This window comes from Erpetoichthys calabaricus, chromosome 14 (genome assembly GCF_900747795.2).
Source record: "Erpetoichthys calabaricus chromosome 14, fErpCal1.3, whole genome shotgun sequence".
Taxonomy (NCBI): domain Eukaryota; kingdom Metazoa; phylum Chordata; class Cladistia; order Polypteriformes; family Polypteridae; genus Erpetoichthys; species Erpetoichthys calabaricus.
In genome coordinates this window covers 82,449,922-82,471,641 of record NC_041407.2, presented here as the reverse complement: position 1 = coordinate 82,471,641, position 21,720 = coordinate 82,449,922, and the positions used below count along the sequence as shown (strand labels likewise).

The 21,720-nt window shown below is 39.4% G+C and overlaps 1 protein-coding gene across 7 annotated transcripts in view; it reads left to right on the top strand.

The window, feature by feature from the left end:
* ahdc1 (AT hook, DNA binding motif, containing 1) overlaps positions 1-21,720 on the top strand; it is a 356,054-nt gene that overhangs the window by 116,161 nt on the left and 218,173 nt on the right. For 2 of the 7 annotated variants that reach the window (XR_007933477.1, XR_007933475.1), the window contains exon 2: positions 17,843-17,924. The exons of 3 other annotated variants lie outside the window; for them this stretch is intronic. The gene's annotated coding sequence lies outside the window, so the exon portion shown is untranslated. Of the gene's footprint in view, positions 1-17,842; positions 17,930-21,720 lie in introns of all 7 variants that reach the window. 2 more of the 7 variants (XR_007933478.1, XR_007933476.1) reach the window with 1 other exon arrangement.

The following is a 21,720-nucleotide window of genomic DNA, read 5'->3' as shown; positions in this document are numbered from 1 at the left end:
ATTTCAAGTAAGCAGATCCCCGGGAGAGGAGTTGCTAGTGCTCTGATACGGCACTGACAGTTCTCAGGACATTTTCTTCTAGGAGAAGAAGCAATCACTGGCTTCACCTCCTCTCCCTAAAACAATGCAGTTCCTGTTCCCAGATGTGGTTTCCTTGCTGGATTGACTGGTGCTAGACCTGAACTCGGTCCAAGGGTGTGGAATGGCAGAATGCTGTTAAACCAATACCAAATGGCTTTGTTTCTGTCTGCTTGGGGCTTGGGGAGCTTTCCAAGCATGGAAGTGCACAGAGAGAGAGAGAGAGAGAGAGCGAGAGAGAGAGAGCGAGAGAGAGATGCTTCACCCAGGCAAAGAGAACTGCAAAATACTGCTGCAGTATGCCCCCCCCCCCACCCCCCCCCCAGCAACATCTGGCCTTCTGCTTGGCTTCTGCTCTTTGAACCCAAGTGCCAACAAACAATTTCTGCTTTCAATGTGTGCAGTTTCAAAAGGGGGAGCCCACAGCAGCTCAGCAAAAGATAAAATTTGCTGTAGTAAAGGAAAAATAAGCCATTTTGCCTTTCAAGGCTCTATTCCCAATCCATTTTGTGCTCCTCTAGACCAGCCATTGAATAAAGTGAAGACTGCCCTGTTTCAACTTAGCTTTTGGGTGAGGGAATAAATATTTGCATAGTCTAAATGCTCCTGTCATCACACACAGTATATGTCATTCTTCAGTTCTGCTTTGTTAATAACAATAATGTTAAAGATGGCGAAAGGCTCACATAAATCATCTGACTTGCACCCATGCCCAAAAAATTTTAGTTTTTTTTTTTGTCCACCCTCAAAAATGAAATTTCTTTGTTTTGCAAAAGCTGTCAATAATTGAAATCAACTCCAAATTCAGGGAAGATTGCCTCATTAAATTCATTATTAGATTAGCAAATATAAAAAATAGTACTAAATTATTACTTCAAAGAAAGCATCATCATTGTATATGAATTATGCTATATTCAGTGTCTGCTGAAGTTAGTGTAGTGTCATGGCCTGACTTGTTGATATTACACAATTATTTGATTTATTTACAGGAGTAGAGCCAAATTTGTATTCTCCATGGCTATATTATTTCTACTTGACTTGGTGACACTGCCAGGCTGTGGCAGTCATCTCGGTGTCTCAGTGGTAACTGCTTTCCACCCACCCACCACCCCTTAACACAGCCTGTAAACAACAACAGAGAGAGAGAGCAAAGGAGCTCGAGCAGCCCAGCATTGGCCCCATTAAGGCAAAGGAAAGCTAAGGATCATGCCTACTCATTGCCCAAGTGCATGTTTCCTCCTCTTTGTATGTGTGGATTTTCTCCGTGTACTCCTGTTTTCCACCCCACTCACCAGAAATGTGCAATTTAAGTCAACTGGTGCTTGGTGCTTGTGTGATTGTGAAAAAGTGTGTGCGTATGAACTCGGTGATGAGTTTGCACCATTGTGCTCAGTGCTGAAAGACTCTGAGAATATTATTTTGTATTATGCTGTGATAATGGATCAATGAAAAAAATGAAAGCATCATTTTATAAATTTTGGTAGGTTGCCCAATATTAAACCTTTTAAATCATTTTGAATTTTTTGAGTGTTTTTCATTATATTTTTTGAATTTGATTTCTTTTTGAGACGTCATTCAGTGTTGCCGTCACGCTGTTTACTGTGAATTATCTGTTAGAAATGTTACTCCTGTAGAGCATGCTTCACTTTGGAGACAACATGTTGCTTATGTGAATACCCATCCATCCATCCATTTTCCAACCCGCTGAATCCAAACACAGGGTCACGGGGGTCTGCTGGAGCCAATCCCAGCCAACACAGGGCACAAGGCAGGAACCAATCCCGGGCAGGGTGCCAACCCACCGCAGGACACACACAAACACACCCACACACCAAGCACACACTAGGGCCAATTTAGAATCGCCAATCCACCTAACCAGCATGTCTTTGGACTGTGGGAGGAAACCGGAGTACCCGGAGGAAACCCACGCAGACACGGGGAGAACATGCAAACTCCACGCAGGGAGGACCCGGGAAGCGAACCCAGGTCCCCAGGTCTCCCAACTGCGAGGCAGCAGCACTACCCACTGCGCCACCGTGCCGCCCTTATGTGAATACTTCACCCCAAAAATCATATATAGTATATATATTTATTTTATCTGTTACTTGTAGTAACGCCAAAGAAAAAAATATTTAATGATGTGTGTTTATGGAAAATGGAGAAAACAAAGTTGCTCACATGATAGGCTTCTATGTTGAGCAACGCTGAACAAACAGCAAACAATATCAAAACAGAACAAATTTCATTTTACTCTTGTGGTATAATCTATATGTCAGATCATCCCAGACGTGTATTTTGTCTCATAAATGGTGGGGGAGCACACTGAAATAAGGACAACAACTATCTCCATCACATTGTCCTAAACATATGTATTTATATCTTTGCAAGTTTAACAGCCATTTTCCAGGTTCACCCAGCTTGACTGCCTCCAAACTCTTGTGGTATTGAAGCAGAAATCTTTAGAGGCATATGTTCTTTCTGACACCAACCTCCTTTGGTTGGCTTTTAAGATACACAAGAGAACCAGTGACCTAATTCTAACTTCAAATCACAAGCATAATATATACTGTATGTATATGTGTGTGTGTATATGTAATTATATGAGTAATTATAATAGTACATACAGTATTTTACCATCATACGCCTAGGATTTTGTAGAGCACGGAATTGATAAAGTCATATAATGTATTTATAGTTTTGTATTTACATTTTTTACTTCTTATGTATCATTAACCTGTGCTAATATAATGATGACCCTCTTAATCTCCAAACACCACAATGCTGTATGTGACACTTATTACCTTATGGCCTGTTTGGCTGGTAAGACCTTCTTTGTTAACTTCCTCTAGTATTAGCTCTCCATCCTTAAAGCTTCCCGATCTCCTTTTGCAGGCAACACCAGACAAAAATGATTGGTTTCCTCAAGTGTATACAACAGGCAAACCAAGAAAGACAGGGAGCCTTGAGAGCCTGACAAAAATGATATCTGAGTGAGGCGTAGCACTTATTAATTTAAGCCTCTAGGTTTTTTTTTTCTTTTGCAATCACAAGCATCAACATTTAATTTTGCTGCCTTAATTACCCTTAATGGAAGTGGCAGGGTGGTCGTCAGCTTAAATGCTGATCAAGGGAGTGATTCAGATTCACTATGTGTCGGACTCTGTGCAGTGGCTGCCGGGTCAGCCTTTAGTCATAAACCAGTTTTAATGGCCTCGTTATTTCCAAAGATGAGCTTATCTAGGAGTTGCAAGACTTTGGCTTGCTGAGCCAAGCACTTCCACTGTGACAGAAACCATACTGTGGTTTTCATTTCTTTTTATTTACTTTGTAAATATATAGCGGAATGAGAAAGTATTCAGACCCCTTCTTGTTCTGCATGCTTTTTTCTGTTATTGATTACATTTTAAGTGGATAAATGTGTCATTTTTGCCCATCAATCTACACTCAATAATTCATAATGTCAAAGTGAAAACATGTTTCAGATAGGTTTGCAAATTTATTAAAAATCAAAATCTGAAATATCATTCATGGAAGTATCCAGACCCTTAGTTCTGTACTTTGTAGTAGCCTCTTTGGCAGCAGATGCAGTTTTAAGTCTTCTTGGGTAAGAATCTACAAGTTTTCCACACCTGTAGTTTGACAGTTTATCTAAAGCTCTGTTAGATTTAATGGGAAGTGTCAGTAAACTACCATCTTCAAGTCTTTCCACAGATGTTCTATGGCGTTTTAGTTTGGGCTTTGCTGGGTCACTTCAGCTATGTCTTGGCTGTATGCTTAGGGACAGTATTGAGGTGAAGGTGAACCATTGCTCCAGTCTGAAGCCATGTGGAATCTAGAGCAGGTTTTCTTCAAGGACCTCTCTTTATTTGGCTGCATTTATCCTTCCCTCAATTCTGACCAGTCTCCCTGTCCATTCCACAGAGAAGCACCCCCACAGCATAATACTTACACCACCATGCTTCACTGTATTAGGCAAGTGCCTTGTCTTCACCCGACATAATGCTTGGAGTTTTACACAAAGATTTCATTTTTTGTCTCATTGGACCAGAGAATCTTTTTCCCCATTCCCTCAGATTCCTTTAAACTTATCATATGTCTTTTAGTGAAGTGTTTCTTCTCATTAATCACTCTGCCATAAATGCCTGAGTGATGGACTAATGCTAAGCTGGTCACGCTTCAGACAGGTGCTCCTATCTCAGCAGAGGACTTCTGGAGCTCTGTTAAAGTGACCACTGTGTTCTTAGTCGCCTTCCTGATCAAGGCCCTTCTTGCCCTGTTGCTCAATTTGGCTGGATTGTCAACTCCAGGAAGAATCATGGTGGTACCAAATTTGTTCTGTTTCATAATTATTGAGGCCATTGAGCTACTAGGAACATTCAAAGCTTTAGCAATGTTTTTATACCCTTTCTGTAATCTATGCCTCACCACAATTTGATAGTGAAGGGACACACCTGACCACAATTCGAACTACAACAGCAGGTGGTCAGAATACTTGTATAGATGAGAGATTTCAGTTTTAGATTTTTAATAAACTAGGGGGCTTCGCTCGCCAACCCCCCGCCTATGCTTTACGCCAGCAACGACGCGTCTCTGTTGCTCGCGTATGTGGATTTCACTTTCACCAAACAACAAAACTATTAATTCTCGTGGATAGGCCTCTTCATTGGGAAGAAACACTACTTTTTCATGAATTAGATGATCTACAAGTCCCCAACTTAAAATTTAAAGCCAAACAATATCTACATACTTCTGTCATATCACCTATGTCCATATATTCAATCTCTTTTCGCTTTTATCTTTTCGGCAATATCGTAGTGAATTTTGATTCCGTGTTTGGAATTACATCATGACAATGTAACGTATAACTGCCCGTTAGTGAATATCGTTTCTTTCTCTCTCTACCAGAAATGTGTCTGACAATAGCATTCACCCAAATGAGAGATGATTGAACCGTGTGCGCGGTTATGTAGACAGGACTTTTTTAAATCCCTTTGCATAAGCTCTTGTCACGCTGATACGCCTCTTCATTGGGAAGAAACACTATTTTTGTTTTTCCCTGATGGCAACATAAATTAGACGAGACTTAAAGTTTAAAGCTGAACAATATATTCAATCTCTTTTCACTGTTCCGTCATTTTACCGAGTAATAATTTCCATTTATTTGCGCTAATGTAATCTTTACTATAATTTTTTTTGAGATTTTCAAATTTTCCTACTTCCATTATCTCTAACCTGCTCTGCATGTGTATCGTGGCAACATTTTTGAATTCTTTAAAACGTTCTACTTTGTCAACTACTCTTTGTCTTTTATTTCTGACCCCAGGTGTGGTTAAATCTCTTGGCACAAAGACTTGTCTCGCGGAATGCGAAAGTATCTCTCTGAGAAAATCACGTCTTGTCTCCTTCCAAGATTTTTTTTTATAATAGAGAGATTTGTAAACCTTTCTGAAAACATATTCCCACTTTGTCATTAACCTGATATTTGGTAATGTTGAAAAGGTGAATTAAAGTTTATCTCAGATTTATTGTCACATGTGACACACCCCTAGTGCGCCAAAGCAATTGACAGTGCTTCGTAAATGTTTTTCCTGTTTCTAACTGCTTTTGTTTCACCAAGGGGCCCCCCCCACTCAGTCTTCGAATCACTCTTGATTCATGAAGGGGGAACCCCCATTATCAAATGCTGTCTGTGGGTCATCAAGGAACTTAAAAAGGTAAAACTGGGTCTCAATGCCACAAAGGTTGAGTAACGCTGCTCTAAAATAAACACTGCAATCCAGCAAGACAAGAAAATTGTTATCCCAAAGTGGCTGAGAAAAAAAAAACACAGCAGTTGTTACCTTTGATGATGTGCTGTTTTTGTCAATGTTCTTATTTAAACTTTGTGAGTGCTGATGAAATTGTCTGGAGCAGTGTGCTGGCCGAATGGGAATTGTAGTCATTCCTTTGGCATTTGCATAAGGATGCAGATAAGAGGCGGGTGAGATAATATATATTAAATACCTTTCTTACTGGACCAGCTGTGTGAAATTGACCATGCTCACAGCCACAGCATCTGGCAAGCACTTGCTAAATGTGTCTTATCCAAATCTTGCTCCTTTCACTTTGCTTCTGCAGATAGCTTATATTTGCATAATCTGGCACGTACCATTTCTCCATGAGATCTGTGTCGGCACTGTTGTGAAACGGGATGCGGTGCGTTAGAATGTCTTACTCGGCAGAACATTATTAATGACAAATGCCAAAAAAAAAAAAAAAACCAAAACATCAATAAATTTCAATCAAATTCATCAGGGCATTTTTAAGATTTTGGTGTATTTAAATTTTCTATTGTGAAGTTTTTTATCCATAAATATTGATATGTCAAAATGTCCTTTCTTAGTGGATACCTACTACAGATATACCATCCTGCCAAACATATTTTTAGCTAAACAGGAAACAGTGCTTTTGCTGATGAAAATAAAAAGTGCAAGTAGTGAATGGGTCTGAATACTTCCTGAATGCACTATATTATATACTGTATAAACTGAGTATATATTTTAAATGTAGATACCATAAAGAAAGAGTTTTGTGTTGGCAGTTACAGTTTGTGGCAAATCTTTCTTATCGTTCTTCTTCTCCTAGTGGGCTGCATGAGTTTTCTGCCTGGAGTGATTAATTATTTGAGTGGATTTATGAAGTGTTGTGTTTGCACTTTGTGTTCTGAGATCATCGTGGAATGTTCCCAGAGGAGTCAACTCAGTGCAAAATAGCTGGTAGGGTTCAGTAGACTGGCTGGCCTTATAAAAATCTGGTCATTCTAATACAAGTGAAGCCTTTTTTTTCCCTGATTGTTATTGCTCTGAAACTTAAAGTAGTTTTAACAAAAAAAATGCCCAAGCTAGCCTCTGGAGCAGACATGTTTTGGTGCCATCTGATGGCCAGTTATACTCAGAGTCTGACTGCTGTTCTTGTCCCGTTGTATGCGCCGAAATTTTGAACACTTTGGTTTGTGGCTTATAGTTTATTGTAGCCGAGATGATACCTTTTTGCTCTAAAGGTGCTGTTAGATTTATAGAACTTTATTTAACCTAAGGAGGTTACACAAGATGAATCCACTAATGTAATGAGTTTCAAAAGATATTTTCGCTAATTTGGTTTGATGCTATATTTGTGATGGAATATGTGTAGGTCCAGATTAAGAAGAGTAGGAGCCCCGGGCTAGAAGCATTTTTGGGGCCCTACCTATATAAAATACTATGTGTGCACATCAACTTCAAGGTCTGAAAAAAAAATTTGAAGAATGGAAAAAATTATGAGCTTAGTCTCTGAAATTATGGAAGACAATGTATGCTGTATCAAAGCCTGTACCTTTAATTAGCCATTGCTACATAGATGACAAGTAACTAGGTAACCATCACAAACCAAGGTTTGAAAAGTCAACTATAGAACCTGATTGCAAATGATTACAAAAGCAGGAATATCAAATACTGCATAGGCCATTCTGTATGTTAACACAGACAAATGCTTGCTTTTCAAAATGGCACTTTCTGGATTTCTTTGCAGCAAAGTCCTTGATGCAGATTATTTGAAACTAGCTGTTGAACTAAACCAGGTCTTTACTGTCCCATTGTGGATCTGAGCCTTTACTTCACTAGTCTGAAAGCAACATCTAAAGTGTTGTATATTTGGGAAAATGATTGGACAGTTTTTTTTTTCTGTAAGAGAAATGCTCTGGAGTGGATGAAATGCAGTTTGTGCTTATGAATTCTCTGAAATTGAGTTTCAGTTAACCAATGCACCACTGTGTTTCGAACAATAAAAGATAAGGACAGAACAATAACCACAAACAAAATACAACAAATATCCACAAATTAGCAATGAGTAAAATATATACACACACAACTATCCATCCATCCATTTTCCAACCCGCTGAATCTGAACACAAGGTCACGGGGGTCTGCTGGAGCCAATCCCAGCCAACACAGGGCACAAGGCAGGAACCAATCCCGAGCAGGGTGCCAACCCACTGCAGCACACACAACTACAAAAAATGAAATCACCTTAGCACAGCTCGACTCCCTTATCTCTCTCTGTACTCTCTGTATTCCCAAGCTCCCTCTACTAAAAGCCTGTGAAGCAAGGGATTAAATCAAATCAAACTCAGCATTATTGTTATGATTAGCAGTCTCTGTTTATGTTTTGTAGGTTTTCCTTGATGGGTTTTTTCTACGTATTAGTACTATCGGAATGAACATCACTAATCAAATATGATTCAAATCTATATGGAAAAATTCTTATTTGAAGACAAATGCGGACATTCAATTGTAAAAATGCAGTCCGTTATTTTACTTCTCACAAATCTCAGCATTGTGTTACGCCAGAGACACTGTGCTTTAATGCTTGCATATTTTGTATGTATTTTGCACATCATTTTCACCAGTGTTTTTATAACTTTTAATTGTTTGTTTATATCGCCATTTATAAAATGGACACTTTTTTGTGCCATGCTGCTGTGCTTTCTGGTTAACGGCTGTACTAACAACAGATTTTATACAGGAATCCAATGCCCTTAAAGTATCATTTTGTCCCTAATCCACTTCTGTTTTACTCTTGAAACTGAAATCCTAAATTTGCTGTTATTTTTTATTAAAATTGTTAAGCATTCATCATAGCAAACAAAAGCTGGTTTCCATTTTCATTAAACATAATAGGAAATAACTGTCACATTTTCATTTTCCTTTTATTATTATAATAGCTTTAAAATCAACAGTTTAAAGAGCATTTTCAGTTTTAGTAAAGCTACCTCAACCACCATGTGTATTTTGGAAGTTGGTGGCTTGACACATACTTCCTAAAACAAAGGGGAAGTGAAAAATAAGTATTCGGTTACGTGTGTTATATTTTTTAAAGCACCTGTAAAGGACAAAAAGAATCCCGTTTAGTTTGATCCTATATGTTATTCTTTGACCACTGGCGCCCTGCTCTGTAACCTTATCAAATCATCAGACTGCTCTGCACACTTGATCTACCTTTCACAAGCTGATTTTTTTTTAAATCTATAACCTATGCTTCTTTTGATTTATTTTAAAATTTTGGTGTGTATTTTTTTTTTACTTAGCTGTAGAATTTTTAAGTTCCTCTTAATGGAAGTATTTGCCAAATAAAAATATAATGAAGAGGCAATACTTAAGATCATTACAATGAAATATTTAGTCTATTTAGTAACATCATTTGTGAAACATGAAAAGACTCACCTTGCCTGGACTTTTATTAAACATAGATGGGTAATGCCTACACATCTTTTGCACCCAAGAATCAGAAGGCATACAGCGGGGTGGAAGGCTAGAGGAGCAATCAGTATGTGGAGGACTAAAGTAAGGAGAGTGTTTAAAGTATTAGAAATCAGGAGTGTTTTGTAGCCTTATAACGCATCTTGGGGCACTAGGAAAAAAAGTTTGATTGAGCTTGGACGCATGGCAGATTTTCAGGAAATAATTCAGCAAGCAAGGTCGCTGCTGAGACCAGCATATTTGCTGCGGAAAGCATTTTTTTTGGGGAGCCCCAGACTACCACCCTGGTAAACCCTTGCTATAATCCGGCCATGCCAATGTAGAAGTGTATTGAAATATATTATTACTGACACACTTATTATATGCCAGTATGCTTCTTCATGTACCTGTCAATTGCACTGCTTCTTATTTATCAATTCAGCTACCAAGAGAAGTAGAGTCATAGAGTGCCAGCAGGAGAATTGAAACAACCAGACACGAGTTTTTTGAAGTACAACTTTATGTCATCAGCTGCTTTCTACCAACAATTGGTTTACTTAATATACATTTCTGTAATTTACATAACTCTCTCCAGGACTTCTCCTTCTTCCGGCATTTTCAGTGATTATCCTCAACGTTTTCTTTCAATCCAGACTCTTTACTAGCCTGCCAGGCTAATAAACAATGCTGGTGTCTCCCTTTTCGGTTTCCTTTTTGTTTTTCATGATCAGAATCACTAATGCCAGAGAACGCCTAGACTTTCTGTAAGTACTTCAACTTCTTTGACTGTTCCTCATCACATGCACTGTTACATTACTCTATATTTTCCTTGTTATGGCAGCCAACTTCCAGCCCTCATTGCTTTTTAGAGCCATATTGTTGCATTCACTTATAAAATTATATTCACATTTTACTGTTTTAGTCATTTAGCACAGATTTAACAGTTTAAGTGCAAACAAAGTAACTTGTGTACTTGTACTGTACATGTGTTTTTTGCTAAGATTGTTAAATAGATACTTTAGGAAAAATCATCTTACATCATAAACAGGAAAAGCAATTCACATAAGATTTATTTTTTGAACTGAAGAAAGGGAGCTATACCAATGAATGACGGGGAGAGGCAGATCCTCAATTCAAAAATTCAATCCCCTGTGAGTTGTGCTTCCAGTTCATGCTTGGTGCAAAGTTTTCCGAAAGAATCTATTTAGCCTTATTTTAGCAGACAATGCATGTTTTTTGCATGTTGTGAGTAAACAAATGGATAACTGACTTGTGCTACACAAGCAATGTGATTTTTTTTCTACGCAAGTTACTCATATCATTTATTATTGCACAGCACTGATCACCATATTCTTGTATTAAATCGTAATTATTTATATCTCTGTTCTACATGAAAACATGACATTAAAAATTGTTCTTGGTTATCGCTACAAAACACATGGGGTAAGTAACACAGAAAAAATTTAATTTTTAGACTAAGTATTCCTTTAAGCAGCCTTTTCTTGTTATAATGTCGTGGGACACAGGAGACAACTAAGAATAATGTCTAACCTTCAAAAAAATATTGTGGGATTTTAATTTTGGTAGTATTCTAAGTATTGTGCAGGCTAGCAAGTATTGGATTAATAGTAAATTATCCATGTATCCATCTGTCCAGTTTTCCATTTATTTCAAAATATTTGTTGACACCCCTAGTTTTAATATTGAAATTGCTAGCATGAAGAACAAGTGCAGATCAACGTTCATTTAAATAATGCCTTATTTGAAATGGATGGCTTGCTGGCCTAGTGGTTAGCACATGTCCTGAGTTCTGCTTTAAAGTATGGCCTGGTCACTGTCTGTGTGGAATTGACATGATCACCCTGTAAAAAAAAATTTTTTTGGGTCTGGTTATTAGATTTTTTTCCTCCTACACCTGAAGGGTACCATGCTGTACCATTTTCCAAGCATGCTTAATCCTGAGCATGGGTGTGGGGAGCTGGTGCCTATCCCAGCAAGCATTAGGTGCACAGCAGGAACAACCGGACAGGTCACCATTCCTTTGCAGGGAATGTGACTTATTGGTGGCTCTGAATCATCCTGTATTAGATGTTGAGACTTGACCCTGCTGGCACCCCATCCTGACTTGTTTCCTGCCTTGCGCCATATACTGCAAGAATGGGTTTTACGTAGGATGGATGGGTAGTACAGTACATAAATAGTTTGGCAGTATAAAGCAACAGACAACACATAAGTGGTGGTCCCTGTCTATTGCTCAGTACTGCTGGGTTTGAAATCAAATGGACGGATGAATGAGTACACACATAGATTGGCAATATGAGGAAATGAACAGCACAGAACAGTTGTTTCCTACCTGGGGACCAGTCCTCCTGGGTTTGATAGTCGACGGATGGATTAGTGTAATTGTAGGCTTAAGCGTGTGAAAATCGCCGTATGCTTACTCTGCCCCAACACCCAGTATGCAGAAACATCTGTTTTAGCGGTGAAGGGCGTGGTGGCGTACACAATGTCCTTTTCCCCGCGCTAGAACTCCGGTTTGTTTATCGGCCGGGATGCCTTTTCTACGGAAGTAACACGAACACGTCATAAAGTGCAAGCCGACCTTACGGTAATGAGCGGGTACGAGTCGCCCGCCTAAAAGTATTGTGACGTGTCTTGCCATTGCATGGGCTATAGGGAAGGGAAGCAGTGTTGGGGTGGAGTTTTGAGGGAACCCTGTTTGTAAGGGCTTGGGGCACCTCCCTAGAGAGAGATGAGTGACAGGGATCTGGGTTAATTAATGGGGCGTGATAAAAAGTGGTGGGTGGCCGGAAGTTGGAGTTGGAGGCTGGAGAAAGTGAGGAGAACAGTATAAGGTGGAAAAGAAGGGAAGTAACTGTTTGGAGAGTAAGAGAGGTAGATAGGACGAAGGTGATTAGTCTTTGTTATTTTGGAGGTGTCCCCGTGACCCAGACAACGGGCGGCTGTAGGGCACCGTTTATATCGCGGCTGATTGAATAAAAAGCCAGTCGGCATTTTTGGAAGACTTCCCCGGACAAGCGGCTCCTGAGTGTGTTATTCGACGGGACGTCACAGTATTTTAGTGTGGGCGGGGCGTTTGCTTGTCAATCAGGCAAGGTGTTATCACTCGTGGGCACGCACGGTCAGGATTCTGCACCGTTTCGCAATTAAATAGACTAGTCAAGTCGTATTAAATTAAAAAATAAATAAATAAATAAATAAAGGTCCCTTTCGAAATGTAGCCACGAGCGCAGTGCCTTGTATTTTTTAACTGAATGGCTTGAGGAGTTTCCAGCTTGTAAAATTCATGTTCTGTGTATATTTTCCACTGCAGTAAAGTGATCTTCCCTTTTTCATTGTTTAACAATTATTAATTTGGTAAGTCCAATTTATATATGTCAAAAAGAACTACAACAAGTAAATAATTAGAGAAAGGACTTAAGAAAGAGCTTTAAAGTAGCAAAGCTGTTTGGCTCTGAAGCATGTAGGTTGTGGCTTCTTGAACTCTCTGAGTTGCCTAATCTTTGGTCAGGGTGTACAGCTTCTTAGGTATCCACATTGATGGAGAGAAATTAATGGATGTGTGGAGCAGCCAGTCAGGGCCATCTTAACACATGGGCACAGTGGGCAGTTGCCCAGGGGCCCCATGCTAATCTGTGTATGTTGTGACTTGCTGAGTGGTTGTGTAGGTAGGGGCCCCAGTGCACTGCTTTGCCTATAATGCTGTTAAAAAGGCCCTGCAACCAATGTGTGAATCTGTCAGGCAAAAATGCAATCATTAATCCACAAATTAGAAGCTTTTTTTATTTTAGCTGTTGATTTTCTAAACCTACCTCATCTAATTATAAAGTTTTGGGGAGTCTATCCTAGCAGTATTGAGTGAAAGATAGAAACCTACCCTGGATTCAGTGCAGAATAAAGAAGTGTATGTCATCTCATGCTGTTCAACAAACTTCCCACACTTTATTTTTTAAAAACAAGTAAGAATATAAATTTCTTAAATGACTCCCTGTCTAGGGTTAATTACTGCCTTGTGCCCAGTGCTGCCAGGAGAGGTGCCAGCTCTGCTTCAACTCTAAAATGGTTAAGCAGGTTGAAAGATGAATGAATATACATCTTTCAGGGTTTTTGCACCTCTCTGTCTACAGCTTTAAGGCCCTCAAATTGGGTATGGAATTTAGAGATATGAGATACCCGTGCTCCTACTGCTTAGTGCCACCTTGTTATCAACACCAATAAATTTAAAACTGCTTCATAAGACACATTACAGCATACAGTGTTTCATAAAATTAGATTAGAAAGATGCCCAGACTGAGCTGGAGGGTTTAACCCTGGATGGGGTGCCCTACTAGTGTAGAGTACATTTTGGACACCCAGTGTTGCAATGAATTCTCTAAAATGCCAGCCAACCTTTAAACTGCACACTTACAGTTATGGTGCCTCGAGCTTCTAAAGCAGCTCAGCACTAATACCACCTTCCACCTCCTGCAAGGAGCTTTGGTCTTCTTTTTTTAGGTGTGTCACGTGGCAATGTCACCCGCCACTCTTATCTGACCGTGAGCACAATGTTGTCGAACTATTATTCTTCTTTGATCAGTGAGTAAGAATCTGATAGCAGTGAAATCAGCAGATGGAGGAGCACATTCAGACATGTTGCTTTGTATGTTGTTTCATTGGACTGCTAGATGTGATTCACCATTAAAATATAGGCATGTAATATTGAAAAGAGTTCTTTACAACAGCTTGGTGAGATACCGTTTGTGAGCTGCTCCCATGTTTGTCAATGAAATCACAACCACAGGCCAAAGACCTCTTCCTCCCCCTCATATTTTAAGGTGCTCAAGTTGTTGAGACAGGAGGAAGATGTTTGTCAGCACTTCTAAGAATTAACTGTGGCTACATGTGGCTGTGTTACAGCTTCATGACAAAGCACTGTGGTGCCACATCATGGTGCCCTGGAAGGATCTGAATAGAGACCTAATTTCCATGCATCTCATGAATGCTTTGCACCATAAAGTCACCTCGTCACCTGCAGTTGTACTCACAGAGCATAGACTTTAAGAAGTGTGAGGAAAGTTTTTTTTTTTAAGCATTTGCCTTTTAACATCTGTCAGAGTTGCAGATAAGACAGGTAGCGATCTGGTCGGCGTGTTTAAAATTGCATGTGAAAAATGTACAAGTATAGAATAACAAGTATGTGGGATTTTTTTTAAACTCCTGCCTGGAAGAGCTGTAGTGTTGGAGACGCGTCTTGTCAGATCTCTGACGAATATCAAGCTTGTGCCTCTCAAGCCGCTGGATGATAAACGAAAGAGAAAGGGAGGGCAAGCACGCAGCTCATCGAGCAGTCCAGGACTACAGCTCAGTTTTAAGAACATACTTTGCAATTTACCATACTTGCTGCACCCTAGGCCGCCCAAGGTTTGCATTGACCATTGAAGAGTTTTTTCGATTAGCCAGGAGCTGCACGTTGTAAGCCCAGTTTCCTGGATCAATTTCCTTTGTCTTCTGCCGGCTGATGCGATATGAAAGTGCAATGGTGAAGAAAAAAAAATCTCTTTACGTTTTCAAACCAAATAGTGTTTTTCAGCAATTAGTGATTTGGAGAAGTCACAGTATATGTGAAATTCCCTCCAACTGCACATCTCTAATCAATAGCTGAAAAGAGCCCTGTGTAATTATGGAGCTGACAAAGTAGATTTAGCTGTAAAATCAGTCTCTGAAGCAAGACCAGTATCTGGCAACGACTGTCTCAGTGCTTTTCTGACATTTTAATATCTATCTGTTTTCCAGGATCACATGTAACGTTGGGTCCAAGTCACGAAAAACCCTGACCAGTGTGTGAGTCCATTGCAGGGTGCACTCCTACACACACCCATACTCATTCACACCATCTCAGTTTAGACTCATTTTAATATGTTAATTTTAAATAAGTTAAAACATCCTCAAACCTGCCTAATCCATTTCAGAGTTCTGGGGTTCTGGAGCCTATCCAGAAGCACTGGGCTCATGGCAGGAAACAGCCTCATACCAGCTCAGTGTGCAGTTGTTTTAATATATTAATTTTAATAGATTATAATATAACATTTTCCAAAATACTTAAACCAGTTTTAGTTGCTATCATTGCAACATGGGCTTAAGGCAGGAAACAAACCTGTAAAGGGTGCCAGTCTATTACAGGGCCCCACTTGTACATGCTCTCACTCCTGCACACCAAACCAATATACGGTCAATTTAAAAAGTTAAATGATTAATATTAAAATTATATCGACATGTTTGTATATCACTAGCTAAGCTTATCTGTCAGCATTCCTCCTCTATCTCTTCTTGGTATCCTTGTATGTCTCAACCTCAGTTGCCTTACGTGTACCTTCCGTATTCGTCCTACGCCTTTCTTCAGTATTCTGATGTGTCTCAGCCTCTCTTTCCCAGTGCTTCCTCTCTCAATCACATTCTCTTAAACCCTACTTCTCATACTATATCATTTCAAGGTGCTTTGCTTGCCTCCTGTCTGCTTTTTGACTACTCCCAGCGGTAGACGGGCCCCCATTATCTGCTGTGAAAACATCATTTGTGGCTCTGAGGCTAGGGATCTGCACTGGCAATCGGAAGGTTTCCGGTTCGAATCCCATAAATGCCAATAGGGACTCTGCTCTGTTTGGCCCTTGTGCAAGGCCCTTAACCTGCAATTGCTTTGAGTAGTGAGAAAAGCGCTATATAAATGCAAAGAATTATTATTATTATTATTATTATTATTATTCTTAGGAATACTTCCCACCTTTGAAAATGACTCAGGTTTTGCCTTGTTTGTATTAGTGACCCAACATTGCTCAGTATTTACTTTGAAATGCACCATTTTAAGTCCTTTTTTGTACAAAGGAAATAAATTGCCACAATCAGGAATTGAACTTCACACCCCTAAAGTATTTCATCGTAATCCCCACTACAGGGCAACCAAAGGCAAAATCACACACACACACACACACACACACACACACGCACACACACACACACACACACACACACACACACACAAAGACAGTACCATGTTATTGTATACTAAAGATTCAATTCACCTTCTGGACTTGAGTGTAGTTTTTGCGTATATCTAACTGCAGACTTTGAACCAACGTCATACGCAGGGCTCTTATTCCACACATTTGGTGTTGAATTTTCTTGCTCTCAACATTTTTATGTGGGTTTTTCTCCAGCTACTGTAGTCTTCATTTCACATTGCAAAGTTACTCAGGTTAGTTATTGATTATTCCAAATTGGCCCCACATGAGTGGGTATGTCAACGAGCCCTGAGATGAACTGGCACCCCATTCATGGTGGGCTCCTGCCTTGCACCGGATGCTGCTGGATAAGGTATCTGCTCCAGTTATTCTGTATTGGGTTAAGAAGGCTTGAGAATGTCATATTATAAGCTTAATTACCCATTATCATCAGATACTATGAAAGAACTTAAAATTTCGTTCTTAATATTATTATTATTATTATATTTTTATTATTTAACTAATCCCCTATACAGCAGCATGATGGCCCAGTTGTTAGTGGTGCTGCTGCCTCACACATCCAGCATCCTGTATTTGAATTCCTCGACACAATTGTTGTCTGTGTGGAGTTTGCATGTTCTTTCTACGTCTACATGGGTTATTCTTTGACTGCTCTAATTTTTCTTTGGCACCGCTAAACATTTGTGTGTTAGTTTGAGTGGCAGTTCAAAACTGGCCCTGTGTGAGTTTTTGTGTATGTGTGTGGCTGGACCATTTAATGGGCTGGCACCCCGTCCAGGGCTGGTTCCTGCCTTGCTGCTGGGATAGTCACCTGCCAAATTGGATCTTTATTTAGATAAAAGGATAAATGTGTTATTTTTCAAGTCAAGAGCTTTGTGGAGCACCTTGACAAGACATGATTCTAGTTGAGCCCGTTTTCAGGAATGCGTGTTCCTTTTGCCTATGTATTCTTGCACTGAAAACAAAGGAAGAAGTTTTTCTTTCCCAGGTCCTGATGGTGCTCATCGTAGGTCATAGTAAACTGTACTGTTCAGGCCATCACTTTTGCCTGGGAGCTGCCCACACTAAACTCGTAATGTTTAGTGCAGAATGTTTTAAATCAGAAATACTAAACCATTTACTTGTCAGACTGCCTAGCTCCATACTAAAATAAAAGAATATTTTGTCAGATATAGAGAAACCTTATCCTATACCTTTTTTTGCCTTCCAGTTCCTCAGCCCCCAAGCACTCAGACAGCTTATAATAAATGATTGGCTTCTGGCAAAGACTTGAGCTGTCCAAGATATTCCCACTCCATCTTTGCCAGGAAATGTCTGTCCAGTGCACCCATCTCCTCTCACGGTTGTCTTGGGCCCCTGAAGGAAAGCCACTCCCTGGTTCTGTGTCTGTTCTCTTGTCTGTCTTTGAATGTGACTTAATTAAACCTTCTCACACCAGTAAATCTCCCAGTATCTTAATTTCTTTCTTTCTTTCTTTTATTCTGTCTCACTTTTTAGAATGTTGACCTGCTTCGAAACCAAGAAACGTGAGTGCTGACTTTTACACTGCTTAGCCAGTTCCGAGAGAAGCCTGCGTGAGGTGAGGTAAAGCCAAGTTTATTTTCAACTTGTTCTCAACCACTCATCATTCACACCACTTTACTAGCAGTGTCAGTTGAATGCACACGAGTATGTGTCCTTCGAGTTTTTCCTGTATGTTATGATACAATTCTCCTTTTCCAGGCTCTGGCCAGGTGGCACAGGAAAGCCTAGATGATAAGCTGGAGTGTTTCACTGCTAAGGGTGGCACAGAAATATGAAACTGTCTGAAGGAATAGGTCATTTACTTTATATTACCATAGTATGACACTCGGATGCATTTCAGGCCCATAGCATAAACAATTATTAAAGCCAAGTCCATTTTTAGTGGACTGTTGATTGCTTTTCCTTACACCCCAGTTGCCCAGGGTGCCTCATTTCTGCAGTAAAGATTTTTTTTTCTTTAATTAGAAATCAAAAATGCAAAATGTAATGCAACAACAAAGACATTTTCTTATGGTGCACCTGCATGCAAGTGCTGATGGGTATGCACAATCACAACCATTTTTACAATGAAATGATGAGGTAAAGAACCCAGTTTGGAGCAGTGGGTGGGCAGATATATGTAGTTGGCCCTGCCATACATTGTACACTTCACATTAAACTACACAGCCTCTGGTACCTGTGACCGCTGTGCCACCCTTGTCATTTTGTTTCATTTTTTGTCTTTCTTTTCAATTGGATAATTTTAAGGCTATGTGGGCTGGCAGCTAAAATGAATAACCAGATACCACAAATTCACAGTGTGACCATCAGCAAATCATTTCACCTACCATTGGTCTAGTTGTGTTTTTATTATTATTATTAATAATAATAATAATGAATATTAATTATAGTAATATAATATTATTAACAGTAATAATAGTAACAACAGTAATCTTCATTGTACAATATAGTGCGGCAAGGGTGATGACCATCCTGATAGAACTAAGTGCAAGACAGGACCTAACTCAGAACAGACCACCAGTCCATCACAGGGTACACACACCCATTTCTAACTCTTTTTTCTGTTTTTTCTTCATAAATTATCAACATCATTTAATCTATTGGTGAGCTTTCGTCTTAGGCATTTGATTTCAAAACATCGTGTGACCATGAGCCAACTAGTTATTTTGATATTATTATAACATAAGATGGTGTTGAAAGCTGTATGATCCACTTTAGGGTCACAGGAGACCTGAACCTATCCCGATAGCAGTGGGCCAAGGCTGGAACCAAGCCATCTCAGGTCATTATTTATTTGTTTATTAGTTTACACTTAGCTGGCCTTGGTTCTGGCCTTTGTGATTAGTTTATCAGAGGATGCACTCTCCAGATCTTTTTTTTTATTATATTTCTTTTTAAACAAAATGTTTTATGTAACTGTGTGTTAATATTATTATTAATAACAAGCAGGGGTACACAGTGCTGCCTGGGCTGGTGGCACCAACTAAATTTTGGAACGAAACAAAACCTACGGTGTTCATCTGTGTATATGGGAGATTGGGAAGTTCTTGCAAGATAGGTTCAGTGGTGTGGATTTGCATATTGGACAAACACAATCAGTTTTATATATTAGATATCATGGACTCTACATTTGATGCCAGTCTATCCCAGGATGCATTTAACACATACACTCACATTTGTTCATGTTATGCCAGTCTTTGGTTTGTGAGAAAAGATGAGGGACTCCCTGAAAACAAACAACACACACATAGGGAGAATGTGCAGACTCCACACAGAAAGTGACCAAGCTCAGTATTAAATTTGCCTTCATGTATTTGTGAGGTAACAGATGCTCAACTCAACACTGTGCCATTTCCCTGCCAATTATCATTAAAAAAAAAAATAACAATGATAGTAAATCAACTAACATTGTAGTATGGAAGTTGGCCCCAAGGACCTAGGTTTGATTCTGAACATGGTCATGTAGTCCTTGTGTTTTAACAGATGTTACCCTTTTCCCCAGCATCCAAGAGCATTGTATGTTGTGCTAATTGGTAACTGTAAACTGGGCTTCATGATGGTGAGTGTACCCAGTAATAGTCTGGATTGATGCCTGCCCCGTCTCTGATGCTTTCAATATGAGTCCTCTGTGACACTGTAATTCACAAATCCACCACCAAAAATGGACAGATGGAAGGATAATAAATTTTATCTCAGTAGCATCTTTCATATTTCATGTCACTAATATTTCCACACATTACATTACATAACACAAGAATAGCTAGTTAAATTAAAAAGAATGACGCTAAGAAATTAAGTGTGACCTTTCATAAATAAAACAATAATTCCTAGTGTATGCTTAATATTAAAGTGTTAAAAATATCAATAATAATTAAGAGTTTAAAGGGGAAACCAAAATTATGGATGCAAGGTGTTGTGAAAAGGCTAAACAACAGTAGGCTGAAGAGCTTTATGGTGGAGTACTGTATGAAAGCAAGCATAATAAACAAATTATGATTAATTAAATTTAATTTGTTTGGGGTAGAGTATTCCATAGGTGCATAATGCTAGTAAGTCCATTCTCCCCCATGTTTTTCCACTTTTCATGCTTTCAAGAACTGGTCAGGGCGATGTTCAGACAGGCATTAGAAGTCAAAGTGTGTTTTTATGTGTCTGCCTCCATTGTTAATTCCTTCCTTGCAGTCAGTGCTGCTGGGATAAGCTGTAGATACCAACAACCTTGTACTATATTGAGTGTATGCAAAATTAATTTTTGTATGGCATAAAATGTTAATCATCAAGTGCAGCTATACTACTCATTTTTTGAATTTGAAGGTTGCTTTGGATGAAAATGCCAACTCAATAAATGAATGCACATGTACATCGTATATAGCATCTTTCATAGCATTTATTATTGGATAGATAATGTAACAAAGCTTCTAATCATTAGTACCATAAACTGGCCCATATTAGCATTGTCTGCAACAGATTCAATGCAATAGAGGAAAGCTCTCCATCAGCTGTGTAATAAACCCTAAGGGAGAAAACAGACAACTTATCAAACTACAGTACTGAATAGAAAGCTGAAACTGAAATATAAAGACTTAAAAGATGTGGCGTTCTCCTAAAACAAGCTAACTGTGTCAGCAAAGATGCTTCTATCAGTATTTAATTCTTCACAAAAAAAAAGTTTTATCACCGGCAAAGGCAAATAGCCGTGCATGTAATAGCGATTATTATACAAAAGTCCATTTTAATGAATTACAGGCTCCAGTACAAAGCAGTGTGCGTGCATATCTGTATTTGGGAAATGCGCTGACTCCAGAGCTCAGCCGGCAATTTAGTGTGTTGCCAGCGTCTCGGCTTCCGTGACAAGTCTCATTGGTGTCGTTGACTTGGCTTTATTATTCATCTTCTTTTGAGAAAACTCAGCTTATTTCTGCAGCATTTTGGGTGCCTAAAACCAGACTCCTTGACCTTGTGTGTGTGTGTGTGTGTGTATGTGGCAGGGGGTGGGTTCACATAGCACATTTCAACATTCACATGCCAGCAAGCCTCTCTTTCACGATCATTTGTAATGCCAGTTTAATCACTTGGAATTAAATTACACGTTCATCTGTTCCCATGCACATCCAAGTAGATCAATGGGCCAGTGTCATGGATTTGAGCTGAAAAATTCCACGTCACGCTAAAGCTGTGCTGCACCTGGGTTACACCACATTTAGAAGGCAAATTCAGAAAACACACTGGAACGCAGGCACCAGGGTCACGTGGTGTCAGCAGTCCCTCATCATTCACAAACTCCCAAGGAGCAGTAAAGCCTGCCATGGCTGCTTGACTTTCAATTCTAAAACAAGCTTCTGTTATTTATT